General features: G+C 38.3%; 2 pseudogenes; one reads left to right on the forward strand and one right to left on the reverse strand.

The window, feature by feature from the left end:
- The first annotated feature begins 4,324 nt into the window (after positions 1–4,324).
- Positions 4,325–5,247, forward strand: LOC112301427 (olfactory receptor 7A5-like; annotated as a pseudogene).
- A 7,526-nt stretch (positions 5,248–12,773) lies between these two features.
- On the reverse strand, positions 12,774–14,159 carry LOC112301428 (eukaryotic translation initiation factor 3 subunit E pseudogene; annotated as a pseudogene).
- Positions 14,160–16,691: the final 2,532 nt, after the last annotated feature.

The raw sequence follows: 16,691 nt of genomic DNA on the forward strand, positions 1-16,691 counted from the left end.
ACTTTGTTGTTGTCATTGAGTCCTTTTATGTACATAAATGTGGAGAATTGTGAGTATTTATGAACTGTGTGGGCTCAAATCTATCACTCAGTCACATTGTATACTCTCCATTGCTTTTTTATTTTTTACTTTTCTTACTGAAACAAAACACAGCTGTTTACTTTTATATTCTTCACGTGTGAATCCTTGCTATAAACAAAACATGAAAGTGAAAGTTCTTGTGTGTAGGTAGCACTAATAAATCACCTACATACATACTGCCACTCGTCCACGTCTCCTTCATTCTGTATTGCTCCTTTGCCTTCTGTGGTCAGCTCCACTTTCAAAATGGGCATCATCTTCTACCATCCTCTGGAAGGTATTCTTTATAAAGATTGGACTGAGGATTACCTGTACCTTCCATAACCAAATTTGAATCCACATATCTCTCTATGAGAAGATATTATGACTTAGATACTGCTTTGTCCCTGATTTGATAAACCTCTTTATAACATTCTTTTATTTCCAACCCTATGGCAATTTAATCTGGGATCAGTGGCTCATGTTGGCATTGTTAAATTATTATTTCTATTTTGATGTAAATTAATTTGATTCTCCCTTAGTTGTTTTTCATACAATAGTTTTGTAATCAGTATATTTAATCTAATTATATTTCTGCTCTAATCTTTATTCCATAAGGTCTTAGTTTCTTTTTTAAAATCTTGTCTTCCCATGTTATGCTCACATGCACACTCATGTGTTTTTGTACAGATGCATGAACAGCATCCTGACCCATCAGAAATGCTCTTTATGTGTTGTAGAATTTTTTTTCTGTATCTCCACTCTTCCTACTCAACAATACCTATGGTGTTCCCTTAAGTCAAAAAGGGTATAAGACGCTATTTATTTATTTCTATGTCTACATAATTTTCTGTGGTGTGGCTGTGCTAGCCACACTTGAAATCTAAGGTATATTTTCTCATTATATTGCTATTATAACAATATATGAAAATATTTTGAGATTGTTTCCTTAAAACTCTGGCTCTCCACCAGAGGCAATATACTGTTCCCCCAGGGGACACAGAGCAATCTTTGGAGACATTTTTGGTTGTGTCATGGGAGGTGTCAGTAAAGTCCAGGTTGCTGTAAACCTCCTGCAGTGGTCAAGAGAGACCACACCTCAGACAAAGACTTGGCCCAGAAAGGCAGTCCTGCAGAGACTGAGGAGCCCTGCATTAGAGACACAGGTGCTGGTAGTGTGTGCAGCTGCCTGCAGTCTGTTTTCCCAATGCTGTAACACTCCACAGTTCTGCCAGGAAAAAAACGAGCACCCCTTTGCTACCTGTTTAAAAGTCCGCATCCCAGTCAATGTGACATTTTTCTAACCTTTTCTCCGGGCCGACAGTTGTGAAAGAACTTTTTTGTTGTTTGCTGAACTTTTTCAGATTTTGATCAAGGATTCATATTTGATGTTTTTTGAATAATTTGCATATTACTATATGGTTACTATTTTTTCATCGTCAGAGTTTTAGATGATTTTTAAAATTTATGATGGTTCAATGTAGAAGAGGGTAAAAGGGGGATAAATGTTGACAGAAGAAGACTTGACTTTGAGCTCTGAATACACAAAGCAACATACAGGTGATGTATTAGATAGTTGTACAGCTGAAACCTACATAATTTTATTAACCAATGTCATCCCAATAAATTCAATAAAAATTAAGACAATAAAAATAAAAATAAATAAAATTATTATTTCTCAATTGACTTAGGGGATGTTTTGCCATAAAAATATTTTGCATTTTATTTGTTAAATATGACTGTCTTTTTATTCCTAATCTCTGACTTGATTAGGGTGGTTTGGCCCACCCATCAATATTAATATGTAGTTTTCATTCTGTTCACAGAAAAGGACTGGTTATTCTTCCAGTGTAGTCAATCCCCCAGATATTATGTAACACAACAGAGGTAGGGTGATCAACTTCATTTCCTTCCAGGTGGATATTTCTTTTTCCAGCTTTTATTCAAAAATCCAACCTTTCCCAATACAAAGAAATACAACCTTACCATGCGTTAAATGTACTTATATACTGACGCCTAATTCCTGATTCACCAACAAATAACACTGAACCTCTGCTTTGCCACCATGTCTAGGGACACCATACATTACCTTTTGTGTCTATGCCTTTGACAATTTAATTAGGAATGTACATTGGTATTTATATCTTGTTTTCATTAATTTTTGATGCTCCCCTCATTTTCTTTAACACAGTTGCTAAATCACTCTGTTCAACCAGGTTTTATTCTCCCTGCCATTCCTTTCATTACTTCACTTTCACTTCAACGGGTTCCTGGGTAAGTGCACAGGTCTACACACATCTGCGAAAATACAGAGGTGAACAAAGCAGGAGAAGCCATGCTTCAGATCTGACATCATTTTTTTCTGTTTTTAAATTAGCAGATTTTTTTTTCCAATTGTGAATTTTTATATTTTTTTATTTATATCTCCACACTATTTTTTTATTGTTATTCCAGAAACGTTGTCTCCATTTCCCTGCCACCAATCTCCCTCAACCCATTGTGATGGTGAAGGCAGAGTACGGTAAATTAAATGTTTGCAAGATAACGTGGTTGGGCTTAAGTCCCATAAAGAAAGTCACTCAGTGTAACAGGTTGGATTGTCATGGTGTGTGCAGGCTTTATTGCTCACTTCCTGAGGAGGCCTTTGCATGTTGGATGAAGACCAGAAGCAGAATTAGACAGTGCCTACTGATTTCCCAAAAATGAGGTCCAAATCCAAAGTCCAAGAAAAAGAAAGGGGCCACTTGAGAAAAGTGAGGGAGGGTTTTGTCTCATCTGCATTTTAACCTTATAAAAACCCACTGGTCAAATAACTATAGAATAGACACAGGAAAAGCCAGTCTTCCACTGCTTGATATTAAAAAGGTTTCCTTTTGTAAAATATAGTTTGTTTTGTTGGTCACTTTTCACTATGTAGTCAATCTGCAAGGTGTTTCCACACAATATGTACATAAGTACCTTTGTGTTTTGGATAAATACATCTTTTGTCCTTTATTATTTTTGCTTGACTAAAAGGGAGTGTAGTTAGGGTTAGAAAGCTGCCAGAATCCAAATACATTTCTTCCTCATCATCTCTCAGAGATCACTTGAACTTATTATCAATAGATATTTTTCTACCTCATATCCATTTTATTCCTCTCTCTCCCTCTATGTTTATGTTTCTTTAAACACAGGGCACAAAATGGACATTCCTGTATGGGACCCCAAGCTTATTTGTGCATGCACCCTTACCATACCAGTATTGAGGTAGTATGTCTAAATTTTTTTTGGAAAAGATACTTGATCTGGACTCATGAGTGGTATCTAGTCACAGCCTACATAGTGAGTGAGACAAACATGGAAACCACACCCATGAGGAGACCTGGTGTGTGTGTGCACCTGCCTCGTAAGCTGAGAGCAGTGCTCAGAGTAGGGCTACCTGGACCCATGTATTCCAAGGTGACGTATCACACAGGGGCCAGAACTCCATCAAGAGAAGGGACTAAGGAGGAAATTCTTTTCAGTTCACAGGATGCTTTTCCAAGCAGATTAATAAAGTGCAAGAATTTCATAGGTTGCAAAAGGGACTCTCTGTGACTTGAAGTTTCAACAGCAACATGGAGGCCCCCCTTTTTATTAATATTCTCTGACTCCATCTCTCTGGGCCCAGACACACTGGCGTGTTCTGAGCCTTGATTTTCTAAAACAATCATCTTACCCAGGGTCTTTGCTCTGTCTGTATCCACTGCCTGGAAAACACTTGGTCCTCCTTAGCCTCCCACTAACTCTTCTTTGAGGTTCCTGTTAACGTGTTGCCTGTTGGTAAGTCTTGACAAAAAATAGAACAACCTCTATCAACTTTCTTCACTTATCGAATTTGCCTTTCTATATAGCATCTGCACTACTAGATATTATTATTTTTGTTTTATTATATTTGTCTATGATTTGTTTCTAGATACTCTTGTTTTCGTCATCCTGTACTCTGAACAGTGCCTGAAACATAGTCTAAAGTCAATATATGAGTATATTCCTCAGAAGCTTGAACTACTTCCTTAATTAAACAGCAATATACATTGAGTTTGAAGAATAGGTTGATGGTAGAAAAGGAAATTCTAATGAGCAATGGCATAGGACATGCCGTAACAGGAAACAGATCCTACACTAAAAATGTAAATTTTTTTGGATTCTAAAATATAAAAGTAGCATTTATTTTAGTTACTAATGTTTACCAGTGTGAAAATTAATTATTCATTTGCTTCTATCTTTTGGTAGTCACCTGCACCACATGGAACCAGGCAATGTTACACAGGTTTCAGAATTTCTTCTCCTGGGATTTTCAGAGACACCTGGACTGCAGCCCCTTCTATTTGGGCTCTTCCTCTGCATGTACCTGATCACGGTGTTGGGAAACCTGCTCATCATCCTGGCTGTCAGCTCAGACTCCCATCTCCACATGCCCATGTACTTCTTCCTCTCCAACCTGTCCCTGGTAGACATCTGTTTCACTTCTACCACCATCCTGAAGATGCTGGTGAACATCCAGACACAGAGCAAAGGCATCACCTATGCAGGTGCATCACCCAGATGTATTTTTTTATGCTCTTTACAGTGTTAGATGACTTCATCCTTACCGGCATGGCCTATGACAGGTATGTGGCCATCTGTCATCCCCTGCATTATACAGTGATCATGAACTCCCAGCTCTGTGGAGTGCTGGTTCTGGTGTCCTGGATCATGAGTGTCCTGAATTCCCTGTTACAATGCTTAATGGTGTTGGATCTGTCCTTCTGCTCAGACTTAGAAATCCCCCACTTTTTTTGTGAACTCAAACAGGTGATCCAACTTGCCTGTTCTAACACTTTTCCTAATGACCTGGTGATGTACTTTTCAGCAGGGCTGCTAGGTGGTGGTCCCCTTACTGGGATCCTTTATTCTTACACTAAGATAGTGTCATCCATATGAGCAATCCCCTCAGCTCAGGGGAAGTATAAAGCATTTTCCACCTGTGCCTCTCACCTCTCAGTTGTCTCCTTATTTTATGGTACATGCCTAGGTGTGTATCTCAGCTCTGCTGGTACCCGCCACTCACAGTCAAGTACCACAGCCTCAGTGATGTACACTGTGGTCACACCCATGCTGAACCCCTTCATCTACAGTCTCAGGAACAAGGACATAAAGAGGGCCCTGGAAAGATTCCTTGGCAGGTAGGCTTTTCAAGGGCCAACTGTATGAGGGTGAAGAAATGTCCATGAATGTTCAAAGCTGCCCAGCAAGATGTTTGACACAAGTTAATACAATCTTTGGGCCATATGTAATTACAAATTCTCATGTATCTCATGGATTAACATGAATTACTTTAACCTAATTTATTGTCTTATGACATAAGAAAATTTATTTTCTTATATCATTCCAAGTAATATTTGTGTTGTTTTACTAAAAGAATAGTCATGAATTCTACACTCCTATGGCCCAAACTACACTTGGATACTGAGGTCATTTACATAATTTTGTTGTAGAGGAATATCTGAGACCAGAATTTTCACTTCCATGGTCATCACTATTTTCTATAGCAGTACCTTTACCACACTTCTTGACAATGTAGACTTGAACATGCTGGTATGTTTTATAGCTGGCCTCCTGGTTTTATACACTTAATTCTGTTATTCAGCTGTGTGTCCACATGCCTACCATAGCCCCTGGAAAAAAATGATTATCAAATCCATATGTTCAAGATGAGTCTACCAAGAGACATACATTTTAATAAATAGACTGATCTAATATGTAACAGTTGACCATACATATAATGAAGCAAAAATTGGCAGACTATTTATTATTGTTCAAACTATTTTTCATGGTGCACATCTACTCATTGAAGTGTGGAATATGATTTCCATGTGTGAGGGCTGAAGAATTATGTGGAATATTTTGTGGGTTTTTTCTGATCTATTTTCCTGTTTCTGCTTGAATGCTTTCAACTGCTCCCTACAAATGGGACTCCTTCTAGTGCTCTAAATGAAAAGTCTCCCCTTTTCTAAATGTTTTTAAATCCACCAAAGGGATAGTGTGTGACCCATATGAATGTCATACAATATATATCTCCTTTATACTCCAGAATATCTTCAGTTTTTTCCATCAAAGGATGTATCACACAGGAATTAAAATCCTACCCATTCATTTGAAAAGTGATCACCAATTTTCCTGCACAAAGGTGCACGTCATTCCACCCTGTCCTGACTACCTGGAAGGGAATCTTAGTGGATTTGCTTTTATGCAGTTATCTCAAATACATTTGAATAAAGGCATGATTGTGAATCCTGTCCTCCATGAGTACAAATGCTAAAAGTAAGTAACTGATTATTATAATTATCTCAGTTGTGTTTGCTTTGATTATAATATCAGTTTGTTATTGCTATATAACCAGCCATCCCCAAAGGGAACAGTTTAATATAATTCCTTTATTTTCTAATGCATTTTTATAGTGGGGAGGTGTTCCGATGTCTTCTGGTCTCCACATGAGTCTGTAGTCAGCTATGGGTCAGCCAGGGTGTGTCTGCTGACCTTGGCTGTGCTGTGGTATATATTAGGGGTTCAGGTATTGTGGCTGATCTAGAGAGGCCTAGATTGAGATAAGTGAGCTGTGTGCAAACGTCCTCTCCTCTGGAAGGCCCACCTGGTATGTTCACACAGCTGAGCCAAAATTCTGAGTGTGAGCAGCCAAAACGACGAGTCCTGGGAAAACACAGTCACTTCCACCATATTTATTGGCCAAAGCAAATAAGAATTCATAAGTGTATCCCAGTTCCAAAGGTAGAGAAATAGACTCTGCCTTTGTATGGGAGGAGATTCACAGTCACATTGCCAAAGAATACAAACAAATAATTGGGACCACCTTTGCAAACAGACTACCTACCATTTATGTAAATTTCAATTCAGTCATGTTTTATTTCTGCATCCCCCACCTCAAACTGAATGTTGTTAGAGAATAAGGTGAGACTAAAAATATGTTTAATGAGCAGATGTGGAAATTCCACTCTAGAGGGTCAAACAGCTCTGCATATGAACACCACCACCCTCTCCCCCTGCCTCCAGCTTGCCTTTTCTAGGCTGAAAAGAAATAAAACTTTCCCTCCAGAATTCTCGAGTCCAGGGACTTAACTCATGGATTAACAGAGCTAGGGAGCTCTTCCTTTCCTTGAACCATCTCTTTGGGCTTCCTCATGTAGACAGTGCTTTTCTTTTTATTGGCCTCCTCTTCACATATTCATAATGATTCCCAATCTGATACTTGTATTTGCCTGGGGTGGGCGCCTGATGGACAAAGGCGGCATTTGAAATGCAGATAGAACAGAGAATGGAATTTGAAAGAAGAGGGGGCGTTTCTGTGTAAGTTCCACTGTGAATACCTTGAATGGGAAGGTTGAAGAGAGATGAGAATCTCTGGAGACTACAAGTAACCCAGCAGGGAGGGCAGTAAGTGATGTCACAAGTGCCCATCCATGCCAGGTTCCTTTCTGGTGGAGGGCAGGTTCTGTGACCACTAAGACTTTACTGACGCAGAGAAAAAATCTCTAAACTTTTCATTTGGTTTCCCTATGGCATTTTGGGGATTTATTTTTTAATTATCTTCAGGATTCTTATTTCTCAAGGCTTTTTAAAAACATGCCCTCACCCTAGGATTTGTTTATTGATTTCCAGAGAGAGGAAGGAGGGGAGGGAGAGAGGCAAACGTCAATGTGACAGAGAAACATTGATTGGTTGCTTCCTTACGTACCCCAACCAGGATCAGACCCTTAACCTACTGGGAATGTGCTCTACTGGGAATTGACCACAACCATTTGGTGTTCCGGACGATGCTCCAACCCACTGAGCCACTGGTGTTCACAAATTACAAAAATACAGATATACTTTTTACGACAGTGTGTTAAATCATGGATGGCCTAGCTCAAAGGATCTGCCATAAAAAGACTTTTATAAATTAAAACTACTTTTTTGTAAATCACAGATGTAGAGTTAGGGAGGAAGTTCATAGCTACTCTGACAGTCTCATGAAATTGTTAAAGAAAGAGTCTTATTTTATACGCACCAAGATTCTTTCTGTGAGTGTTTTGTCCTCGAGGTCACAGACTAGCTGCTGTATTTCCAAACAGTCAAACTGTCAGCCACACAGGAAGTCTTGGAGGAATTCAGAGGGTAGTATTGGAGAGTATGAGAAGGGATTTTTATTCCTTTGAAGTGCAAAGTACTTATGGAATATTATCATATCAAATGTTCAATGAACTTTCACAAACCTAATATATTCTCTGTAATTGTAACTCAGACCAAAAAATAGTACATGTCCAGCCACGCAGTAGCTCCCTTTGTGCCTAAATCCAGTTACCACTTGTCGCCACTCTCCAGATTTCTAACAGCATAGATTACTTATTGCACCTTTGGACTTCATATAAACAGAATGTTACAATGTATATTTTCATGGCTGCCATTGTTTGCTCAATATCATGCTTGCATTGCTGAATATTATGCCAGTTTCTATATTGATATTTTGATTAAAAATATTATTTAAATTAAAAACTACAGGATTTCCAAAAAGTTCCACCTAACAGACTTCCATTGGCATGTCTTTGGCCAGAATCCTGTCACATAATGTGGCAGGCAGAATAATGGCCTCCCAAAGACGTCCACCTCCTGAACCCCAACATTTGTGATTATAGGCTACATGAATTAGATGATAGATGACATAAAGGTGTCTAATTAGCTAACCTTCAATCAGGAGAGTATCCTGAATTATCTGAGTGGACCCAAAGTAATCATATTTCCTTACCTGTGAGAGAGGAAGGCCAGAAGTGATGTGATGCAGGAAAGACTTGCTCCCCCATTGCCGACTTTGAAGATGGGGATGGGCATAGAGCTAAGGAGTGTTGTCATTCTGCAGAACTAGGAAAAGGTAAACAGAGAGATTATCCTTTATTTTCCCCTAAAGAGAACACAGCTCTGTGGACACCCTTACCTTTAATAAAATGAGGCATGTTTTGGACATTGGACCTTATGAACTGAATGATAATAATAGTGTGTATGTATTTTTAAATATAATTGACCTTTAACATTATAGTAGTTTCATCTGGACAACATAATGATTCACCAAATAAGTCAAGTTACCATCCATCACCACACAATGTAACAAAAATATTTTTCTTATGATGAGAACCTTTAATAGGTACTCTCTCAACAGCTTTTAATACACAGCACACTGTTATCAGATGTTGTCATTGTGGATTACAACCCCAGAACTTACTGATTTTGTAACTGGAAGTTTCTACCGTTTGACCCACTCCATCTGTTTCACCTATGTCCCCATCTCCCACGTCTGGCAATAATCGATTTCTTCTCTGTGTGTATAAGCTCTAGTGTTTAGACAGAGATAATACACAGTTTTTGAATTTCTATGTCTGACTTATTTCCTTTAGCACAATGCCCTCTACATGCAACCAGGTTGCCACAAACAATACAATTTCATTCTTTTCTAAACGAGTAATATTCCATTCTATATATGTAGGTCATCTTCTTTACCAAATCATCTATCGATGGACACTTGGGTCATGTGTTCTTATTCACTCAGCCACCCTATGTCTTTTGATGAGAGCACTTAAAGTAATTATTGATAGGTATGTAGTTATAGAATTCATATCTAAAGAGCAGTGACCTCCTTCTCGGAAGAAAGGGGACAAAGACATAAGAACCCAAAGAGGTCTCCCAGGACTAAATCGGGCACAAGTTTGCATTCTGTTTTTCTCTCCTAGCTCCAGGCAAATGAATCTCTCTGGAAACAGAAAGACAAAAGAAAATGTCTTCAGTGAGGCACATGGGAATTGAGCTCCTCAAGCCACAGAAACCCTTAAATGCTTCCACTCAGTGCTCTCAGGTGTACTCTACCAATCGCAGTTTATGGGAAACACAGTTATATCTTCCAGAGGTCACATGAGTGCTTCAACCTCCCTGCCCTTTCTTGGGGCTATAGAACAGGAGCCCCACAAGAAATGTTCTATTCCTGAGTCTGGAGGGAGTTTCTGGGTTACCAGAGTGTCTTCTTTCTCCCATCTGTCTTTTCTGGCATTAGCCTTTGTCCTAGGCATCCCTCCCCTTGTTTCATTGCTCCTCATTTCCCACCATGGAGGACGTATCTGTTTCCCTCACTCAACTCTCTGGTTTTGAGGTCTCTGCAAATATTTATTAAGCAATTACTGTATGGTAAGCACTAAAATATATTCTGTGGAGGGAGAAAATAGTAAGATTTGCTCCTTCTTTTAAGCTCAGAGTCTAAACTTGGGCAAAGTCATGTAAATGAATAAATTAATACTGTCAGGTGTTACTGTACTCTTGTTGATAGTATCCCCAAATAGTCAACTCCTCTTGCAGGTCCACCAAGGCCCCAGGCCAGCCAACAGTAGCATTGAAACTTGAAGGACGAGGGGAGTTATATTCCAGGTGCAGTAGGAAATAAGCACACACCAGAAAATGCTACAGAAAAGTAATTGGGCATTATAATGAAATGTTAAAGTGTTGTTAGCAAATGAAAAATAGCTGGTAGTACATGATGAACAATGAGGAGCAGATGATAAAAACTGACACATGAGTCTAGCTATGTGGGCAGTCACCAGATAACAGAGAGTCTTATATTCTGGCTACAGAATTGTTGACTAATTCTAAAATTAGTGGAGAGTCAGTGCAGGGTTTATGGCAAGTGACCTTGAGAATCAACCTCACCCTGTGGAAAGGTCATCCGAGATCAAGTTTTTATCTTCATGTGATGAACATATTATATGAAAGTCATAGATAAAAGTGAAGTATATATACTTTGATGGCAATAGGCAAATTGGTAGAGGAAAAGAGGTTACCAGAGGATGAGATAAGAGAAAATGATGGATAATTGCTTCAGAGATACAGGATTTCTGTTTAGGATGATGAAAATGTAAGGTGGTGATGGTTGGACATCGTGAATGTACTTAATGCCACTGAATTCACATTTAAAAATGGCTAAAATGGGAAAGACAATTGTGTGTTGATATTTTCTTGCACTTTGTTGAGTATTTTCAGTATTGCAATCTGAAATTCTCTGTCATTTTTAATACATATATCCATGTGTTCTACTTTGCTTTCTGGAGACTTTTGTTTTCTTTCTAAGCTGCTTCGTTACCGTGGTTATTCAATCTATTTGATGGGTTCCTTCTGTGTCTAGGCATCTCTGTATGTGTGGCACTTCTATAGTAGAATCCTAGGAAGAGGTCTTGCCATTATTTTCTAGGATGTGGCACTGAGTCTACAGTTTTTGAGCTGTGTGAAATCCCAGAATTGACCTCAGTAGCTGCTGTCACTGTAGCAGCAATGCTCGGGGGTGGGATTTTCTACAGTTACCAGATTCACTTTTTCTTTTGCCCTGTTGTTGTAGGTGAACTTGGACCTCCGTGGGGCCCCCTCAGCACCCAAACTTGGGGTCAATGTCAGAGTGAAATCTTTACTCAGGAGAAATAGTGATTGTATAGTAAGCATTATTCATTTTGCACATAAAGTACTCCACAACCTGACACCAAGTGTGACGGAAGGTGAGTTTTGGGAGTCCATAGTATGGAAGGACTCAGTGGTTCTTTTTCCTTTTCTGGAATGCCAACTGCCTGAAAGCCACAGCCGAGCCCCTGTGCTCTGTCCTTTTCCAGGTCCATCATATATTCTTCCCTCCTCTGTTTGTTCACTCTGGCCCACCTTAAATGTTTCAATGTGTAGGTCTCTGAGGCATACATGTCCATTGAGCAATGAATCCTTTGTCAAATTATAGCTGTTCAAATTGTTGACATTTCCGGGGAGACACCAAGGGGATCTCTCACACAGCCACTTCTCTGACATCACTCCCCTTTACCCATCTTTAAAGCCAGCAGTGTAGCATTTCTAATCCTTGCTCTGATACCAACTATGTCTTTGTCCTTCCTCTTGTACCTTCAGAGAACCATGGTGATAATTTTAGCCTCACCTGTGTAGTTATGGCCAATTTTATGTTTTTAATTTATTTTTAATTACAGTTACCATACAACATTATATTAGTTTGAGGTATATAACATAGTGATTCAATACTTATATACCTTACAAATTGATGAGTACAATAAGTCTAATAACCACATGTCACTGTACATAGTTATTGCAGTATTATCAACGCTATTGCTTATGCTGTACTTTACATCCCTATACTTATGTTATAACTAATGTTTATACTTCATAATCCCCTTCCTGTTATTACCCAATCCCATTCCCTCCCTCTCTAGTAACGTTAGTTTGTTCTCTCTATCTATCAATTTGTTTCTGCTTCGTTTTGTTTATTTATTGTCCTTTTTAGAGTGCACTTTGCGTTTTTCCCAAGTAGAAGAGATACCTTCTACCATTTCTAAGTGTGAATCAGCTACCTGAGCTCTAGATCCTACTCCAATCCATGCACTGCTATGCTTTTTTCCTTCTAAGTAATTTATTGAAGTATCATTGTATAATATAACTGGAACATGATTCAAATATTCAATGTGATGAATAAAAGTCATAAAACTTAAAGTCCATACCTGACATTTCTAGTTGTGTATAAGTCAAGAAAGTGCACAATAAACTTTTATTTAATGAAACAGGCAGTTTTATTCAAATTCTCCAAAATTTATACTCAAGATGTTGTTTCTAAAATGTATGTCACCATTTATATAATGGTTTTATTATTTCATCTTTCCTTTACAGTTTCTGTTGTTGTTTTTTTGTTTTTTTGTTTTGTCTTTATAGTTCTTCAGTAGAAGGCAGTCTTGAGTTGCCCAGTTAGGAGCCTCTGAGCCACTATTCTGTTTAAGTTTCTTCTCAATATTCATGGCCAACATCTGCCTTCTAAATGAAAGGCTTTTGGTCTTTTCAATCACTTCCTGAGAGGATGAGACTACATTGTTACCCATAATCACATGACCTAATTTAGAATCAATTTTGTCATCCAGTCTTGCATTTCTAATCAAATTTGCATCCACCTTTCAACTTCTTCTGGAGTCATGTTAATGCTGATGCACTGGTGGATGCAACAATGAGTTTCAAATATGAAGAAATGAGCATTTTCAATAAAATCCTCAATATAATCCACTAAGAAGACGTCATTCACAAGCACTCATTTACAAACCCTCAGCTTTTTCTGAACTCCATGAAACACAAAGTTAACACATAAACATTCAACAAACTCTGTAATTGGGTCTTTATATGTGTAAGACTCCTGTTGAATAACTTTAACTAGATCTTTTAGCACCTGTTCGCATTGTCCAACATCTTTGTTTGTTATGACTGCTGTAGTTAAATAGCAAAGAACATGTGGACACATTGAATTGCATTAAGATACTGTGGCTGGTAAAGGAAGAGATCAATAATATTATCATGCCCTTTGGGGTGGTTGAAGAAAACAAACAGAGACCAGTGAATGAGCCGTGTTCACTGCTGAAGAGACTGGAGTGGAGAACTCACAGTATTATTATCGATGGTCTCTTTTAACTCGGTAAGGTCTTCCATGGCTACATCCCAATTCTGCATTAAGATTTCAGATGCCAGTTTCCCACAGAGTAAACTCAAAGCATCTCTATCCATTGCTGGAACCAATACTCTAAATAAGTAGAGCTATTCTTCTGCTCCAGAATAATTTCTACATTCATATTGGAATTTTGCATACCTGTAGAGTGTGTCTAAATATTCTTGCCTAAAACCATGCTTGTCTGACAGGCAGTCAGACAGCATCCGACCATCCCTGCCTGACTGCATTTGCCTTGTAGTTTCTGGATCTTCAAGCATCTTCACAGTTGGTTCTGTTTATGCCTGAATCTCTTTCAGGTGTGCAACAACTGTGGTTCTTTTTCTCTCAAAGCATGAGGAATATCACGAGAATAAAGGTTTTTGTTTACATCCATAGCAAAGTCTACCATGTTGGTATCACTAAGAAGATCCAATTTTCCTTGTAATAATTTCTTTTCATTATATGACTCCTTTATGGAAAGAAACTAAAACAATGGAAAGACTAGATGCAGATCCAAAAAATGCACGATGACAGTGGTCAAGTGGTACTCTGGAATGTTGCCAAAGAAGAGGCCCAAGAACGTTTAATGGCTTCTCAATGTAATTGTTAAACTTGAGCCTCAATTTCCTTATGTCTGAAGGTAAAGTAGGATAGCTAACAAAACTTGAGATGAATGTTGGAAGAAATAAATGAGATGTGGATGTTTTCTTGACTCCAAATAAACTGTTCAAGGTAAAGTTGTATGTATGCATATAAGTATATTTGTGTACATTTTATTTCAAATAAACACACACACATATGTAGAAAACCACACACCCATATATACTCTCACATTTGTAAGGACACTTAAGAGAAAGTTGAAATGATAAAAAAGAAAAGGATGAGTATAAAAGATAATATAATAAAATTTTGCTATAAAATTTAAAGATGGAGAAATTTAGACACAAAGATTTAAAGTAAATGCTACCCCGAAATTTAAATGAATCTTTTTGTTATATTAATATTTGGAAAGCATAAAATATGAAGTCCATTGACACTTGGATGACAAGAAATTCACTACCAGCCAGAGAAGCTGAATATCTACAAAATGATTATACATGTCTTGCAATTAAGGGGGGAATACAATACAAAATGCCTTTATGCAGGTGAGGCTAAATGAATGAAATGAGACACTTCCTCTCAATTTTCTAAACACATTCCTTTAGATAAATGTCTGATTTCAATTATTAAGGCTAATGTAAAATTACCACACTAGTGATTTAAAAACAAACACATTTATGCTGTTACAATTCCTGAGGTCTCCTGGGCTAAAGTCAAGCTGTTTGCAGACCTAACTTTCTTCAGGAGACTACGTGAAGAATCTATTTACTTTTCTGTTCCAAGCTTAGATTATATTTAAAAAAATTCTCACTATATTTCTTATAAGCAACAAATATTTCATTGTGAGGGACTAAATGACAGCTCTTGTGATATGAGGTTGAAATTCCAAAATGTTTTGGTCAATGTGTTATTAAACCCAGTGTGTAACCCTCATGGTTTAATCAAAGGAACTTAGTTCTCCCACCTGTTGAAAAGAAAATAGGAATTTTCTGTGGACATCAGGGGTTGTCTCTCTAACACAAATCAATATTTAGAGATTTGAGTTTTTCTAATCCAGACTGGATCCTCAGTCTTAAATTTGGAAAAGTTTTACATGAGGGTTTCGATACAGTGTTAGGAGGTTAGTCTTTTTGACCCCACAGTCTTTATGAGGAGGAACTAGTAAAAATAGGATTCACTGGACTTCCAAGCTCGTCTTTTGGGAACACAGAATCTCCAGGAATACCGTCCCTTCTGTCTAGACCCTCAGGGAAAGCATGCAATTACAGGTTGGAAGAACAGAATGGAAATGTACCTAATGAGCAGACATAGGGAGCTGTAAATAGCTTCTCATCTCCAGCCTATCAGTGTGTGTGACTATGGGCTGGATGGGACCTGACTGTTGCTTTGGAACCCTAAGATTGTCTAGGAGACCAATGCTTCCATCCTTCCTGCTGTCTTGTCTGAGCTGAGAGCTTCCCCCTCCATTGTCACCCATCCAGGAGGTTAGACTTCCTTTACTGGGAGTCTACCCTCTCAGAGCTCGGGATCAGGTGAGCCTATCCTGTCAGAGCTCTGGTTCAGGTGAGACCAAGGGTGTATTAGGGCGTCCAAGAAAGGGTCAGAGAGAGCCAAAGCCAAGTACATTCACCTGAGGTCTCTTGACAGCCATCAGCCTCTGGTTATTTGCTTCCCTGATTAACTAGTTCATGAGTTGTTTGTGATGCTAAAAAGAGAAGTGAACATGGAAGTCAGCAACACATGTGTCATGGCTCACTACTCCCTGATGGAAGTCCAACTGAGGTGGCAATGGGAGGCATAAAGTATTTCAAGTGAAAGTAGAACAGGTACAATGAGTTTTCATCTAAAGGGAGTAGGAAAATAGAGTACTAGCTGTGGAGAGCTGTGCAGTAAAGTGAGGGCAGTTCTTTATTTTTATCATGGGGCATTTTAAACACTGTTTCCATATTGATGACACGGATCCATATTCAGTACACTTCTTGCAAATATTACCTTGCAACAGTGGTCATGAGCAGTACATTCCACAGTCTACTTTCATTCTGGGTATTCAATTAGCATGAAAGAGTATGTGTTTGATAAGTAAGAAGAGGTGTGCTAAATAGTTTGACTTTGCCATTACTTCATTACCTGTGACCCCATACACTTGTGAGTTAGTTATTCATTGTTTCTTCTAGTGTAAATTGTCTGCAAATTCCAGACATTTGCAGGGTGGGGTCGGCATACTTTGGTTCCTGTTTTTTATTGCTTTCTTCTAAACAAAGAATTGGGGAAGTTTTTTTTCTACCAACTTTCTTGTTGTCATTGAATCCTTTTCTATACATATATGTGGAGAACTGTGAGCATTTATGAACTGTGTAGGCTCAAATCTATCACTCAGTCACATTGTATTCTCTCCATTGCTTTCTTATTTTTTGCTTTTCTTACTGAGAAAAAAATACTGCTGTTACTTTTATATTCTTCACTTGTGAATCCTTGCTATAAACAAAACATGAAAGTG

The sequence above is a fragment of the Desmodus rotundus genome, chromosome 9 (assembly GCF_022682495.2).
Source record: "Desmodus rotundus isolate HL8 chromosome 9, HLdesRot8A.1, whole genome shotgun sequence".
Lineage (NCBI taxonomy): Eukaryota > Metazoa > Chordata > Mammalia > Chiroptera > Phyllostomidae > Desmodus > Desmodus rotundus.